At 46.9% G+C, this 16,609-nt stretch overlaps 1 protein-coding gene across 4 annotated transcripts in view; it reads right to left on the reverse strand.

The window, feature by feature from the left end:
* Window positions 1-5,345: 5,345 nt before the first annotated feature.
* LOC140389709 (uncharacterized) overlaps window positions 5,346-16,609 on the reverse strand; it is a 34,010-nt gene continuing 22,746 nt past the window's right edge. For 2 of the 4 annotated variants that reach the window (XM_072474131.1, XM_072474128.1), the window contains one exon: window positions 5,346-6,857. The gene's annotated coding sequence lies outside the window, so the exon portion shown is untranslated. Of the gene's footprint in view, window positions 6,858-7,479; window positions 7,799-13,096; window positions 13,224-16,609 lie in introns of those variants that run through there. The other 2 variants (XM_072474129.1, XM_072474130.1) reach the window with 2 other exon arrangements.

A 16,609-nucleotide genomic window follows, 5' to 3' on the forward strand; every position in this document is an offset into this window, starting at 1 on the left:
TCGCAGTGGCTGTCAAACTTCAGCAGGACTGTTTTGAATTTTGTTTTGTCTTTGCCGTCAGTGAACGTAAGGGAGTTGTAGATATGGATGGCTTGGTCCCCCGCGGTGGAGAAACATAGCGCGATCTTCCTGGCATCTGATGCTGCTTCGAGGTCGGAGGCCTCGATGTACAAGAGGAACTTTTGCTTGAAGATTTTCCAATTGGCGCCGAGGTTGCCGGAGATGCGGAGCTGCGGAGGAGGCTGGATGTTTTCCATTTCACCGGATGGCTGCTTGCTGGTCAATGCTGATTCACTCGAGGTAGGTCCGTCAAGATCAGTATCACTCTGGTACCATGATGTGTTCGGCAGGTAGGTTCGATGTGGACTGCACTCGATGCAGGGAAGCTAGGAACACTGGATAAGATCCAACACAGTTTTATTCAACGATAGAACTGATATACATATTCAGCTCTGGGTCGACACTGACTGGAGACCTTTTAGTAGCCTGACCAGACTTACTAGCTACCACATGGTGTTTGCGCTTGCTGGCTCGTGGACTCTGACTGTCTCAGTGGCTGGGTCTCGAGAGAGCGGGAAACCTAGTGCCCTCTGGCTTTATGGTGGTAGTGTCCTGTCTGGTGATTGGCTGCACTGTGTTGTGTGCTTACTGGTCATCCTGTGTGTTAATCACTGCCTGTCTGCATCTCATTATATACATGAGTGGATATTATGACAGGAAAGACTTACCAACCGTGTCCATTTCTTACCAATCAGCTCTCTCCCTTGTATCCTCAGCTATAGCAGGGCAAGACTACTCTCCGAAGATCTCAAAGTTACAAAGAAAGGAGAAAAAACAAAGAGCACCTCTCCCCGCTCTGCAGAGAATCCCCACTCTTAAAATTCTATGTTTGAAGCTTAAAACTCACTCTGCCTGTGGCCTCTCTCTGTATGTGGCCTCTCTCCCACTGCTCATGCGCAGTGCATCTGACAATTGCAAATATTGATGATCACTGTGCAATCATCAGTGAACATGCAAACCTCTGATTTTATGATGCAGAGGTGATCTCCACAAGAACTGTGTGGCGCTCACTTTGAATAATACTGTCATGTACAGATGTACAGGGGCTGTTTAGCACACTGGGCTAAATCGCTGGCTTTGAAAGCAGACCAAGGCAGGCCAGCAGCACGGTTCAATTCCCGTAACAGCCTCCCCGAACAGGCGCCGGAATGTGGCGACTCGGGGTTTTTCACAGTAACTTCATTGAAGCCGACTTGTGACAATAAGCGATTTTCATTTCATTTTCATGCATCACCATTGTGCAAGTTTGTGAGGATTAGAACATAGAACATACAGTGTAGAAGGAGGCCATTCGGCCCATCGAGTCTGCACCGACCCACTTAAGCCCTCACCCTATCCCTGTAACCCAATATCCCCTCTGAATCTTTTTTGGACACTCAGGGCAATTTAGCATTGCCAATCCACCTAACCTGCACGTCTTTGGACTGTGGGAGGAAACCGGAGCACCCGGAGGAAACCCATGCAGACACGGGGAGAACGTGCAGACTTCGCACAGTCAGTGACCCAGCGGGGAATCAAACCTGGGACCCTGGCGCTGTGAAGCCACAGTGCTATCCACTTGTGCTACCAGGCTGCCCTGATGGGGTCAAGTACATATTCAGTACGCTCAACCTAAAAGCTTTTGGCCCAATCTGGAAGAAGTGCCAGCACCATCAGCACCCTGATGCAGTTCAATAAAAAAACATGGTCCCAGTGCGGGCGGTCATTTTAAGCAGATGACCGGGTCCGCCATCTTATGCCAGCAATGCAGCAATCGGCATGGGCCACAGCAATGTCCTGCATTTGGAAAAGTATATTCCAAGTGTGGCCGTCCAAATCATTTTGCAATGTTTTTCAGCAGTAGACTAAACAGGGTCTGTCAACACATTTGATGAGATGTCCCTTGAAGAATAATTTTTCATTGATGGGATTTCAACCAAGGACACAGTGAGTCCGACTATGAAAAGTTAAGAAGTCTTTCTGATCAGTTGTGACAATTGTGATAATGAAACTGAAACCATCGAAGACAGATGGGCAATTCCAGTGATGCTGAGTAACATATTGGTAAAATGCAAGCTCAACATGGGAGCGAGGGCCAACCTCCTCAGTCTGTCCGATTTGCATGAACTGCAGGTTAAACCGAAAGTCGTCAATTAAACGAGACTGCTGAAAGACTACAATGGGAAGGAGATTGCAATGCTGGGTGTCTGTGAACTTGAAACATGGGTGCAAACAGAAGTCAAATCATACCATTTTGAAACCGGAGCACCCAGAGGAAACCCACGCAGACACAGGGAGAACGTGCAGACTCCACACAGACAGTGATCCAAGCCGGGGATCGAACCTGGGACCCTGGAGCTGTGAAGCAACAGTGCTACTCACTGTGCTGCCGTGCTGCCCTTCCTGAGGTCCACAGTCGATCACTCGACTGGTCAAGGTCGATATATGCAGCTGATGAGATGACCCTTGGTGACTTATTCGTCGTGGATTCAGTGTCGACCACAGACACAGTGATTCTAACACTGGACGAGAAGGAGGTTGTGGCGACTGACTGTGGTGTCATAGCCATACTAATACCATCAAAAACAGATGGACCATTTCAGTGCAGTTGAATGAGGGGCAGCACGGTAGCATTGTGGATAGCACAATTGCTTCACAGCTCCAGGTCCGATTCCGGCTTGGGTCACTGTCTGTGCGGAGTCTGCACATCCTCCCCGTGTGTGTGTGGGTTTCCTCCGGGTGCTCTGGTTTCCTCCCACAGTCCAAAGATGTGCAAGTTAGGTGGATTGGCCATGATAAATTGCCCTTAGTGTCCAAAATTGCCCTTAGTGTTGGGTGGGGTTACTAGGTTATGGGGATAGGGTGGAGATGTTGACCTTGGGTAGGGTGCTCTTCCCAAGAGCCGGTGCAGACTCGATGGGCTGAATGGCCTCCTTCTGCACTGTAAATTCTATGATAATCTATGAGTCGATGGTGAAGTGTAAACTTGACATGGGAGCGAAGGCAAACCTCCTCAGCGTGCGTGATCTGTATGCTCTGTGGCAGATGCCGACATTTGTAAATCGTCCACGGACACCACTTGACTACGGTGGAAATGAGTTTGAAACTATGGGGGAATGTGACCTGGAAGCCTGGGTGCACAATAAAAGATCATGGTGTCACGTTCTCCATTGTGAACTCAAATCGTGATGCCATCCTAGGAGCAGATACGTGTGAGTCCCTGAATTTGGTTCAGCGAATATGTACCCCAGAAGAAGGATGGCCAGCTGAATACTGCACATCCCTACATTCCAGGCAAGCTGCGACGGGAGATCACTGTGACTGGCAATGAAATATAATGGCGCTATTATTCGATGAGATACAAGCAAAACTTAAAGTAGAGGTTGACAAACCAGATGAAGAGATGGAAGAGCCAATGGGAATTTCAGACTTCCGGTTAACAGTCTTCAAGAATGTGAATTTGCTCAGTGGCATGTTACAGGAGCATGATGAGCCAAACTTAAAGCGTTGACGTTAAATGTTCAGAGTTTGGAAAACCAATGAGCTTCACTCTGGAGTTTAAGATTGAGGCAAAGGAGTATTTCACAATAACAATAATATTATAATCTTTATTGTCACAAGTATGCTTACATTAACACTGCAATGAAGTTACTGTGAAAATCCCCTAGTCGCCACATTCCGGCGCCTTTTTGGGTACACAGAGGGAGAATTCAGATTGTCCAATTCACCGAACGGCACATCTTTCGGGACTTGTGGGAGGAAACTGGAGCACCCGGAGGAAACCCACACAGATACGGGGAGCACGTGCAGACTCCGCACAGACAGTGACCCAAGCTGGGAATCGAACCTGGGACCCTGGTGCTGTGAAACCATAGCGCTAACCACTATGTAGCCACGAAAGTATACCAGATGGAGTCGCAGCCTGACGAGTTTGACTTTTTATTCTTTGTCAAACCAGAAATCATAGGATGCAGAGCATGCCGGAAGAAAGGAAAAAAAAGTCACATTGAAATCCATTAAAACAAAGCAGAAGCATAAAGGTCCGGATATTCGTAAAACAATCATGAAAACTGTACCAAATGACTTTCTTCAATTTCTTCAGTCCTCCTGAAGTTCCAGAGCATGGAGTGTTAAATAAAAGTTCTGCAGCAAGACTCGCTGCTGACTTTGAAAACAGTAAGAAGTCTTACAACACCATGTTAAAGACCAACGGGTTTGTTTCGAATCACTAGCTTTCGGAGCACAGCTCCTATCTCAGGTGAATGAAGAGGTGGGTTCCAGAAACATATATATAGACAAAGTCAATGATGCAAGACGATACTTTGAATGCGAGTCTTTGCAGGTATCTTGTCTGCTTTCTTGCATCTTTGTAGAAACTTAATGTCAGTGCCTATATGCGCTATCTCCTTGGAGATCCTCTCCACTTTGAGACGGCAGTTTGCGGTGTCGATGGCCTGTGCACAGTTCTGCATATAGTTAGCAATAAGACCTCCACCGAGCTGATGGCAATAGAGATCTATCACTTGACTCAAGACACCCGCCAGTTGGTAGTAAGAAGTACAAGAAGACAGTCGCACCTCGAGTAGCTCCAGAATTCACTGAATTCATTTAGTAGCCATCGTCTATACTGTAGTTCCTTAGTTATCTTTTCCACGTGTTTGTTGATAAATCACCTTTATAGTTAAACAATTATATGTTCTGTGCACATCATTACGGGGTCCCGGGTTCGGTTCCCGGCTTGGGTCGCTGTCTGTGCGGGGTCTGCGCGTTCTCCCCGTGGCTGCGTGGGTTTCTTCCGGGTGCTCCGGTTTCCTCACGCAGTCCTGGGATGTGCAGGTTAGGTGGATTGGCTATGCTAAATTGCCCTTAGTGTCCCAAAAAGATTAGATGAGGTTACGGGGACAGGGTGGAGGTGTGGGCGTAGGGTGCTCTTTACAAGGGCCGGTACAGACTCAATGGGCTGAATGGCCTCCTTCTGCACTGTAAATTCTATGATTCCAACAGTTATATCACAGAACACAATAATCATCACATGCAGCCCATTATCTCCCAGTCAAAATCAAAGAGAAAATAAATAAACACTGAAGCAGAAGAATGAATGAGAATCAGAAGCAAAGGTAGCAAGAAAGAAGCAAGATAAAAAGGTAAGAGTTGCAGAAGCAGAAGAGGAGAGACAAACAAAATACAAAGACAGCAGAAACAGGCAATAAAAGGAATTTGACTCTGCAACTTATCAAGATTCATTGTGTTATGACAAAAAGCAGCAAAATGGTGTGAATTTCTGTAGATACATAGGCTCATCACAATTTATTAAATCAAAGTTTTAATTGTTTGTTAATACATGCATTATGACTACACACAGTGAAAAATCATTCCATTGCTTGACATAGTAATTACACAACTTGTAGCCTTGTATCAGTCTGCTACGGTCTCCTGTGCTGTCTATATTTCCTATTTCCTCTGCCAATTTATTTGCAGTAAACGAAAGTTTTCCAAAATAATTTTGTCCCACAACATGGATGTGCAGCTATTTAGAATAATTTCTAATTCCAAATATCCCCCACAACTCCACCGCCATGACAACTTACCGTTGTTTTGTTTCCCTTTTGCACTATCCCTCGAGCAATGCTTTGAAGACAACTGACTGCATGAATCTCATACAATCTCTCCCAGAACATCCCAAGCACAGAGAATCAATGTCACGTGAATAATGTCCACTACATCATCTTGGAAACACAACATTTATTCATTTGTTTTCTTAATCAGAAATGATGACTTATACATATTTAATAATAATCTTTATTACTGTCACAAATAAGATTACATTAACACTGTAATGAAGTTACTGGGAAAAGCCCCTAATCGCCACACTCCGACACCTGTTCGGCTATACTGAGAGAGAATTCAAAATGTCCAAATTACCTAACAGCACTTCTTTTGGGATTTGTGGGAGGAAACCGGAGCAGCCAGAGGAAATCCACGCAATAATAAGCAAGAACAAAGAGAGCAGTTCGTCATTGAGTGCAGCTGGACACAGAATGTGAGTTTATAAGAATTTGGTGAGTGAGGGCATTTCAAGGATTAATTTTAATTTGAAATCTAGTCTAATTTGCATTTCGCATTTAATGACAATCTACTGTTAAATTGTTAATCTATGCGCGGCCCGGGACCCGGCGATTCTCTGGCTGTTTTTGGTGTGATCACGCAGCACTGGTGAGGGGTTCACGCTGATTTTCATGTCGTGAAACTCCCGCAGATTCTCCGTTCGCGCCAGCACGTAGCCTCAGGAATGGGGAATCCAGCCTCATGTCTCTCTTAATAAAGCCTAGGATATGTTCTGCTTTATTAACTTCTCTCATAACCTGTCCTGCTACCTTCAATGACTTCCATTCATAATTGTGCATTCAAAGTTAATATTTCTCTTCACTCATGTTTTGTCTGCTGGTTAGGTCGTGGAATTTTGTTTCAGTGTATTGTTAAACTAATAAAACTAATATGAAAAAGTTTGAAAAATTTGGTACATTTAATTCAGTAACCTGGAGGCAGATTTTCAACTTATTTCCTGGGCGTAAAACTGTGATTATAGATCGCCCACTCGTTTTCATTGAAACCAATGTGATTACGCAGCAGGAATTTAAAGTCGTATTCATTAATTTTTCTTTGTCTGGTTTGATAAAATTTCCACTTATACAGTTAGAGTACAGGACAGTAGAGGTCATGAAGAGTGAGTCCAATATAAAAGTAATATTGAATTAAATGGCACAGCAATCAAACATTCTTTTTCCACTTTGAGATCACGCGCTGTTATTCAGACTTTGCTGAAAAGAAATTAGATATAACACCATTAGTACAATGTCGACCTTACTAGTGGAAATGTAAATTTATCTGAAATTTCCATTCATATTGATCAATCAGCAATTACAGGTCGTATAATTGTCGGTAATTGTATAAAGAATATAGGTAGTAGAAGTCATAGGAAAAGAGTCCCATCTATAATAATAATTTGCTGCTTTTGTCTGTCCATACTTAGTCTGATTGGTCGATGGCTTCGTTTGGCTGGTGATACCTCCTACACATGCAGGATGGCAATTGTTGAATTAGATATTCAATGTGAGAGTTGGTGCAGATCACCAAATATGGGAAGGACTCCTTCGAAAAGTCAGGATTGGCAATGATAAAGTTAGGCATTCGGCTGGAAGACTTTTGTAAGGGCCACGAAGAATCCAGCACGAGTTTTAAGGATACAAAGTAACAACATTTATTTACTATAACATATATATATTACAGCAGCAGCAACTTCCCTTGCTGCACACTCCTTCCTGCTGGTTCCAAACTGGCCAGCTTTATTTATACATGGAGTTTACTAATGGTTTCTCCGCCCCCCTCATTGGGGAAGCTCATACTCCCACAGGATTGTGGGATTGTCATTAGTCCCCAGCCAATGGTAAGCAGGCAGGTTATAACATCCCTCCCCACCAAAGTCCAAGGAATCCACCGAAGACCCTGGCGAAGGAGGGCGTCGGACTCGTTTTGCCGCAGGCTGGACACCATTTGCACGCAGCGCTGGATCAGGCGGCGTGTAACGGGACAGAGACCGGCGCTTCCGTGATGAACGGCGTAACGGTTGTACATCCACGGCCCGTGGACCCGAGGATTCCCCCTCTGATGCGTCCTGTGTCTCCATCTCGGAGTCAGAGTCTGCCGCCTCCATCATGTCAGCGTCTCTATCCCATCTTCGTCGCCAGTTTTGTAAGGGCCACTAAGAATCCAGCACGAGTTTTAAGGATACAAAGTAATAACATTTATTTACTATAATATATATATATATATATGTATGTATAGCAGCAGCAACTTCCCTTGCTGCACACTCCTTCCTGCTGGTTCCAAACTGGCCAGCTTTATTTATACATGGAGTTTACTAATGGTTTCTCCGCCCCCCTCATTGGGGAAGCTCATACTCCCACAGGATTGTGGGATTGTCATTAGTCCCCAGCCAATGGTAAGCAGGCAGGTTATAATAAAGACTGATCTGTGGAACTGCATTCTGAGGCAACCCAACACACTAGAAGTTGTGGGAACTACAGATTCAAGAGGTCAGGGAACCCCGCCGCCTCCAGTTCACGGGTAACGTGGAACAAAATTGGTGTTTCTTTAAGCAATTCCAACTCTACCCTTTAGCCATAGGCCTGCAGGCACAGCCTAAAGACAGGCTTCTCGCATTGCTGTTAAAGGTGGTAGATTCAAAGGCAGCAGAGCTATATAATACCTCAGCCTGTGGTGCGGAAGAGCAGAACAGAAGCTATGATGATGCGTCACAATACTTCAAACAATATTGTTCCATGAAAGATGGCGAAGCATGTGACCGTAATATAGTGAGCACGCATACCCAGAAAGAGGGTCTTCAATCAGACCGTCACAGTGAAATATGTCTTCCGGACGACATCTCGACACAGCAAAACAGCGCACCTCACTCAATCAACCTTGGCGGCAACTCAGAGGGAGATGCAGGTGCCATTAATGCTGTAACGCAGATGCGTGTGAGCCCATGAATTTGGTTCAACGAATATGTACCCCAGAGTAAGGATGGCCAGCTGAATACTGCACATCCCTACAGGATAATAGAGTATACACTATCATAATATCCACTCATGTATATAATGAGATGCAGACAGGCAGTGATTGACACACAGGATGACCAGTAAGTACACAACACAGTGCAGCCAATCACCAGACAGGACACTACCACTATAAAGCCAGAGGGCACTAGGTTTGCTGCTCTCACGGGACTCAGCCACTGAGACAGTCAGAGTCCATGAGCTAGCAAGTGCAAACACCATGCGGTAGTTAGTAAGTCTGGTCAGGTTAGTACAAGGTCTTCAGTCAGTTCAGTATAGTGTCGACCCACAGCTGAATATGTGTATTAGTTCTATCATTGAATAAAACAGTGTTGGATCTTCTCCTGTGTTAGATGTCTGCTTCTAGCTTCCCTGCACCGAGTGTAGTCCACATCGAACCTACCTGCCTAACACATCATACACTTATAAGGATTCGGAAGAAGTCCAGGTGGAGGAGTGCAAATCAGATAAGGGGATGGAACTGGTGGTGAGCATTCCGCAATTCTTTTTTTGTATAAATTCAGAGTACCCAATTCATTTTTTCCAATTAAGGGGCAATTTAGCGTGGTCAATTCACCTACCCTGCACATCTTTGGGTTGTGGGGTCGAAACCCAATCAAACATGGGTAGAATGTGCAAACTCCACACAGACAGTGACCCAGAGCCGTGATCGAATCTAGGACCTTGGAGCCGTGAGGCAGCAGTGTTAACCACTGCACCACCATGCTGCCCTGAGCATTCCGCAATTCTGGTTGGAAGTCATGAATAATATGCGTAGGTTCAATGGCATGATATGAGATCATATTGAACTCGTCTTAAAGCATCTGCGAGATGAGTGTTGTGGTGAATGTATTGTTGTAACATTCACCATGAGCATATCTGTATTATGCTGTTGCCCCTGTGGGCTCCACCTATGGACCATTGTAAGCTATTACCTATGATGTAGCATTTTGGGGCCTGTGAAGGCTCCGCCCCTGACTCCATCCCTTGAGGGGAGGTATAAAGAGCAGTCGCCCTGTAGGCGGCTCCCACTAACAGATCAGTCGCAGGCAGGCATTGTTCTAGTTGATTAAAGCCACAGTTTACTTCTACTCCTGGTTTCGTGTAGCATGTTGGGGCCTGGTTGGGCTCCGCCCTTGGCTCCACACCTTGAGGGGAGGTATAAAGAGCAGTCTCCATGTAGGCGGCTTCCACTAACATATCAGTCGCAGGCAGGCATTGTTCTAGTTGATTAAAGCCACAGTTTACATCTACTCCTGGTTTCACGTGAATTGATGTCGCATCAAGTGTTAAATGGATGGAGCATGGGAAGCCGTAGAGCTTCACTCTGGAGTTTAGGTTCGGGCCTAATGAAGAGGTGATCACGAAAGGGCGAAGCGCAAGAGAAGCAAGATGTCGGCAAGGAAATCAGTCTCCGAGGTGGACAACAACTTGAAAGAATGAGAGTAGTACAAAGGAAATGGACACTTGTCAGGCACAGCATGGACACTTCAGTAATACTCATTCACTTTACCAGCTACATATATTGAATATATAACTTTTAATGTTACATATAAAAAAATTATGTTTTGTGAAGAATGGGGGAAGTGTGATATACCTGTGGGCTATATCATAATTGGAAGGTGTGCAGCCTCCAAGCAGCAGGTGTAGGTATAGACACACCATGCTTTCTCCAGACCAAGGTCATGTGACTGTGACTCCGATCTAAGAACATAAGAACATAAGAGCAAGAAGCAGGAGTAGGCCATCTGGCCCCTCGAGCCTGCTCCACCATTCAATGAGATCATGGCTGATCTTTTGTGGACTCAGCTCCACTTTCCGGCCCGAACACCATAACCCTTAATCCCTTTATTCTTCAAAAAACTATCTATCTTTATCTTAAAATCATTTAATGAACGAGCCTCTACTGCTTCACTGGGCAAGGAATTCCATAGATTCACAACCCTTTGGGTGAAGATGTTCCTCCTAAACTCAGTCCTAAATCTACTTCCCCTTTTTTGAGGCTATGTCCCCTAGTTCTGCTTTCACCCGCCAGTGGAAACAACCTGCCCGCATCTATCTTATCTATTCCCTTCATAATTTTAGATGTTTCTATAAGATCCCCCCTCATCCTTCTAAATTCCAACGAGTACAGTCCCAGTCTACTCAACTTCTCTTCATAATCCAACCCCTTCAGCTCTGGGATTAACCTAGTGAATCTCCTCTGCACACCCTCCAGTGCCAGTACGTCCTTTCTTAAGTAAGGAGACCAAAACTGAACACAATACTCCAGGTGTGGCCTCACTAACACCTTATACAATTGCAGCATAACCTCCCTAGTCTTAAACCCCATCCCTCTAGCAATGAAGGACAAAATTCCATTTGCCTTCTTAATCACCTGTTGCACCTGTAAACCAACTTTTTGTGACTCATGCACTAACACACCCAGGTCCCTCTGCACAGCAGCATGTTTTAATATTTTATCATTTAAATAATAATCCCTTTTGCTGTTATTCCTACCAAAATGGATAACCTCACATTTGTCAACATTGTATTCCATCTGCCAGACCCTAGCCCATTCACTTAGCCTATCCAAATCCCTCTGCAGACTTCCAGTATCCTCTGCACTTTTTGCTTTACCACTCATCTTAGTGTCGTCTGCAAACTTGGACACATTGCCCTTGGTCCCCAACTCCAAATCATCTATGTAAATTGTGAACAGTTGTGGGCCCAACACTGATCCCTGAGGGACACCACTAGCTACTGATTGCCAACCAGAGAAATACCCATTAATCCCCACTCTTTGCTTTCTATTAATTAACTAATCCTCTATCCATGCTACTACTTTCCCTTTAATGCCATGCATCTTTATCTTATGCAGCAACCTTTTGTGTGGCACCTTGTCAAAGGCTTTCTGGAAATCCAGATATACCACATCCATTGGCTCCCCATTATCTACTGCACTGGTAATGTCCTCAAAAAATTTCCACTAAATTAGTTAGGCACGACCTGCCCTTTATGAACCCATGCTGCGTCTGCCCAATGGGACAATTTCCATCCAGATGCCTCGCTATTTCTTCCTTGATGATAGATTCCAGCATCTTCCCTACTACCGAAGTTAAGCTCACTGGCCTATAATTACCCGCTTTCTGCCTACCTCCTTTTTTAAACAGTGGTGTCACGTTTGCTAATTTCCAATCTGCCGGGACCACCCCAGAGTCTAGTGAATTTTGGTAAATTATCACTAGTGCATTTGCAATTTCCCTAGCCATCTCTTTGAGCACTCTGGGATGCATTCCATCAGGGCCAGGAGACGTGTCTACCTTTAGCCCCATTAGCTTGCCCATCACTACCTCCTTGGTGATAACAATCCTCTCAAGGTCCTCACCTGTCATAGCCTCATTTCCATCAGTCACTGGCATGTTATTTGTGTCTTTCACTGTGAAGACCGCCCCAAAAAACCTGTTCAGTTCCTCAGCCATTTCCTCATCTCCCATTATTAGGGGAGACACATCCAGCCATCTTTAGAAGAAGATTGAGAGGGTGATAAGACATACATGTGCATGGTTAGTGCTAGGTGCAAGTTCCAGGGGAGTAGTTAGCAGACTCCATGGTAATGTGCTCTGTATCAGATTGCTATCTTACCACATGAGACTCAATAAAAGATTCTGGTCTGGACAAGTCGCAGTGTTTGGTGGATCCCTTTGTGAAGTACAAAGGACCAAGCGCAACAAAGTTGAAATCCTATTCGTGTTTGTAAGTCAATGATGCTTCCTTGTGGTTAGTTCGGGCATAACCAAACATATTGAATTTTAATGAGATAATTTTTGAAATGTCAGCCAAGGAACTGCAGCTGCCTCGGGGTTTCAGAGGCCAGAAATGTCAGCGTCAAGAAGGAACTGCGATGGGATGGGGATATCATGCAAGGGAGGGTTGGGGGGGGGGGGGGGGGGGGATTCAATGATGAAATTGATTAAGTACACTAATCTGACCACAGGGTCAGGGAAATGTGGTAAGATGAGGATTTAATTGCATGGTATGGGTAATGCCAATGATTAACTGGAATGAGTGGGAATGGCATGGAGAGAAGGAATGGCATGGGAGAGATGGCATGGTAAGGATAGAGTAGGATGTGATGGGGCTGGAGGGGGAGCAGTAGGCAGAGGATGACATTGTATGGGTGGTTTAGGAGGGGTGAAGGAAATGATGGAATTATCTAAGCATCCTAATTTCACCACAAATATTTTTCAGGTCTCTGGTAGTATAAATTTTGTATTAGATTAATCTGTAAAAAGAAACAATTATCAAGATCACTCAATGTTATTCAGGTTTACATGGAGTCAGTGGCCTCACACACCTACCTTGGGAGTGAGCCGGCTTCCACTCAACCAGATCACCTCAAGCATGATTTAATGCAGCACGGTGGCGCAGTGGTAGCACTGCAGCCTCATAGCGCTGAGGTCCCAGGTTCGATCCCAGCTCTGGGTCACTGTCCGTGTGGAGTTTGCACATTCTCCCCGTGTTTGCGTGGGTTCGCCCCCACAACCCAAAGATGTGCAGGGTAGGTGGATTGGTCACGCTAAATTGCCCCTGAATTGGAAAAATGAATTGGATACTCTAAATTTATTTTTTAAAAAGCATGATTTAATGTTTATCGGTCTGTTAATAAGCTTGGACTGGAACCACCACCCCAACTAGGAGGAAGCTTCGCCTCTGAGAGCTGCTGATCAATCAAATGGCCGACAGCATTTAAGTCGCAGCAGCATTAGGAGTGCTGGTCACTTTTGGGACTGAGTCCCCCAAGGCTAAGAAGCCATGGAGCCAGATACTGCGGTATGCCAGAAGTTTCACCGGGATCAGGCTGGCAAGGCAAACAAGAGGGTAGGGAGCCAGGCTTATAAATGCAGTGCTAGGGAACCAGACAGTGAGGACAGTACCTCATGGGTTTTCCTCTGTTTAGGGTGCCTGAACATGAGGTGCCTCCCACCCCGAAGTTAGCAACATATTTGACAGGTGCCATGCGACGTGGGCACACCCTGGCCAGGATTCTCCGAGCCCGCGCCAGGTCAGAGAATCATCAGAGCGGCGTGGCGGGAATCTCGCGCGCTCCTGACGATTTTCTGGTCCCGCCCGCCCAGTCGTGGGCCGCTGAAATAGGCCCCCGCGGTGATTCTCCGCCGGCCATGGGCCGAACTCCCGCCGAGTTCTGCTGGCGTGGTTCATACCTCGTACCACCAGGCAGGAGCTCGGACCTGCAGCCACTGTGGACTGGTGGGGGGCCTCCATGTGGTCCAGAACCGCGAACGGGGCTTCTGCTTGGCGGGCGGCCGCGATCTGGAGGGGGCCTACCCCCTTCCGCGTGGGCCCACTGTTTGGTCCCCGACATGTTGCTCCGTGCCAGCGCGGAGGCGGCAACCACACACATGCGCCGGCGTGGAGAGAGCCGTGGCACGCATGCGCGGACCCGCGCAGTGCAGGGCCGCCTTTCGTGGCCGGAGCAGCGCGCAGCACTCCGCCGCCGTGCTAGCCCCCTAAAAAACAGAGAATTGCTGGGCCAGGATGCCCATTGACGCCGGCGTACACCACTCTGGTGCTTCCGCCGGCGTACACCACTCCGGCGTTTCCGCCGGCGTCAATACTTGGCCGGGATTTCGGAGAATACCGGCCCCTATGTCTGGTAAAATATCTGCGGATGGGGAAACAATCCTTAAGTAGCCATTTATTGGCCACTTAAAGGCATCCATTGGCCTGAGGAGTTGCAAGCTGCCTGACACATCCCTTGCTGTTAGTCATCCATGGCAGTTTAATGATGGACGCCCGCTGCCACCAGCCAACCTGAGTGCCCACTCCTGGAGCAAAACATTCCACCCACAAAGTACATTTTCTCAGCTGAATGTCTCTCCCTGTAATCCCTCTGTTCAGAAGAAACCCCGGCCTCACGCAGTGGCTTTTCCAGGAGTGGAGGCAGCTTGCTATACGCTGGTGGTGGGATCTTCCACTCCTGCTGAAGGCAATGGTATTTTGCATGGCTCACTGGCTGTGCAACCGGGGAAACTGCTGTCCAAATGTGACCTACCTCCGCTACCGGAAAACCCGCCATGGGGGGGACAGGAAAATTCCGACCAATATAACACTTGTCCGAGAAACACTGAGTCTAGTTTACAAATAGTGGTGTTTTTACTTAAGAACATGTGTAACTGAGACTTCCGGTTGCGGCAATGCTCAGCTAAGCCGCGCTCCGACGGACTTTCGGGCTCTTTTTGAGAGCCCCAACGGGAAATCTTTGCGACAAAACCCGGTGTGGGGTGAAGAAATAAGGAGTGTCGTCCCCCCCCCCCGCCCCCCCAGTGTGCAGGAAAAAGATCGGTGGCGGTGGCCGGATCACGAAGGATCCTCGAGGGCAGCGGCAGAGAAAAGAAAGAAGCAACATGGCATCGGAGGGAGGCCAGGCGGCATGGGGACCGGATCAGGATGAATTCCTCAGACGGTGTGTGGAGGAGTTAAAAAAGGAGGTGCTGGCCCCGATGTTGCTGGCAATCGATGGGCTCAAGGAGAGACAAAAGGCCCAGGCGATAGAGCTCCGTGTGGCGAAGCAGGAGGTAACTGAAAACGAGGATGAGATCCTGGGCCTAGCGGTCAAAATGGAGACGCACGAGGCGCTACATAAGAAGTGCATCGAAAGAATCGAAGTCCTGGAAAATAGATCAAGGAGAAAGAACCTCCGGATCCTGGGTCTCCCCGAGAGAGTGGAGGGAGCTGACGGCGGGGCTTATGTGAGCACGATGCTACATTCGCTAATGGGAGCTGAGGCCCCCTCGGGCCCCTTGGAGGTGGAAGGGGCTCACCGGGTCCCTGCAATGAGACCAAAGGCTGGAGAACCACCAAAAGAACAAACAAACAACAAAGAAATGTACAGCACAGGAACAGGCCCTTCGGCCCTCCAAGCCCGCGCCGACCATACTGCCCGACTAAACTACAATTTTCTACACTTCCTGGGTCCGTATCCTTCTATTCCCATCCTAGTCATATATTTGTCAAGATGCCCCTTAAATGTCCCTATCGTCCCTGCTTCCACTACCTCCTCCGGTAGCGAGTTCCAGGCACCCACTACCCTCTGCGTAAAAAACTTGCCTCGTACATCTACTCTAAACCTTGCCCCTCTCACCTTAAACCTATGCCCCCTAGTAATTGACCCCTCTACCCTGGGGAAAAGCCTCTGACTATCCACTCTGTCTATGCCCCTCATAATTTTGTAGACCTCTATCAGGTCGCCCCTCAACCTCCTTCGTTCCAGAGAGAACAAACCGAGTTTATTCAATCGCTCCTCATAGCTTATGCCCTCCATACCAGGCAACATTCTGGTAAATCTCTTCTGCACCCTCTCTAAAGCCTCCACATCCTTCTGGTAGTGTGGCGACCAGAATTGAACACTATACTCCAAGTGTGGCCTAACTAAGGTTCTATACAGCTGCAACATGACTTGCCAATTCTTATACTCAATGCCCCGTCCAATGAAGGCAAGCATGCCGTATGCCTTCTTGACTACCTTCTCCACCTGTGTTGCCCCTTTCAATGACCTGTGGACCTGTACTCCTAGATCTCTTTGACTTTCAATACTCTTGAGGGTTCTACCATTCACTGTATATTCCCTACCTGCATTAGCCCTTCCAAAATGCATTACCTCACATTTGTCCGGATTAAACTCCATCTGCCATCTCTCCGCCCAAGTCTCCAGACAATCTAAATCCTGCTGTATCCTCAGACAGTCCTCATCGCTATCCGCAATTCCACCAACCTTTGTGTCGTCTGCAAACTTACTAATCAGACCAGTTACATTTTCCTCCAAATCATTTATATATACTACAAACAGCAAAGGTCCCAGCACTGATCCCTGTGGAACACCACTGGTCACAGCCCTCCAATTAGAAAAGCATCCCTCCATTGCTACCCTCTGCCTTCTATGGCCTAGCCAGTTC

The sequence above is a fragment of the Scyliorhinus torazame genome, chromosome 14 (assembly GCF_047496885.1).
Source record: "Scyliorhinus torazame isolate Kashiwa2021f chromosome 14, sScyTor2.1, whole genome shotgun sequence".
NCBI classification, from domain to species: Eukaryota; Metazoa; Chordata; class Chondrichthyes; order Carcharhiniformes; family Scyliorhinidae; genus Scyliorhinus; species Scyliorhinus torazame.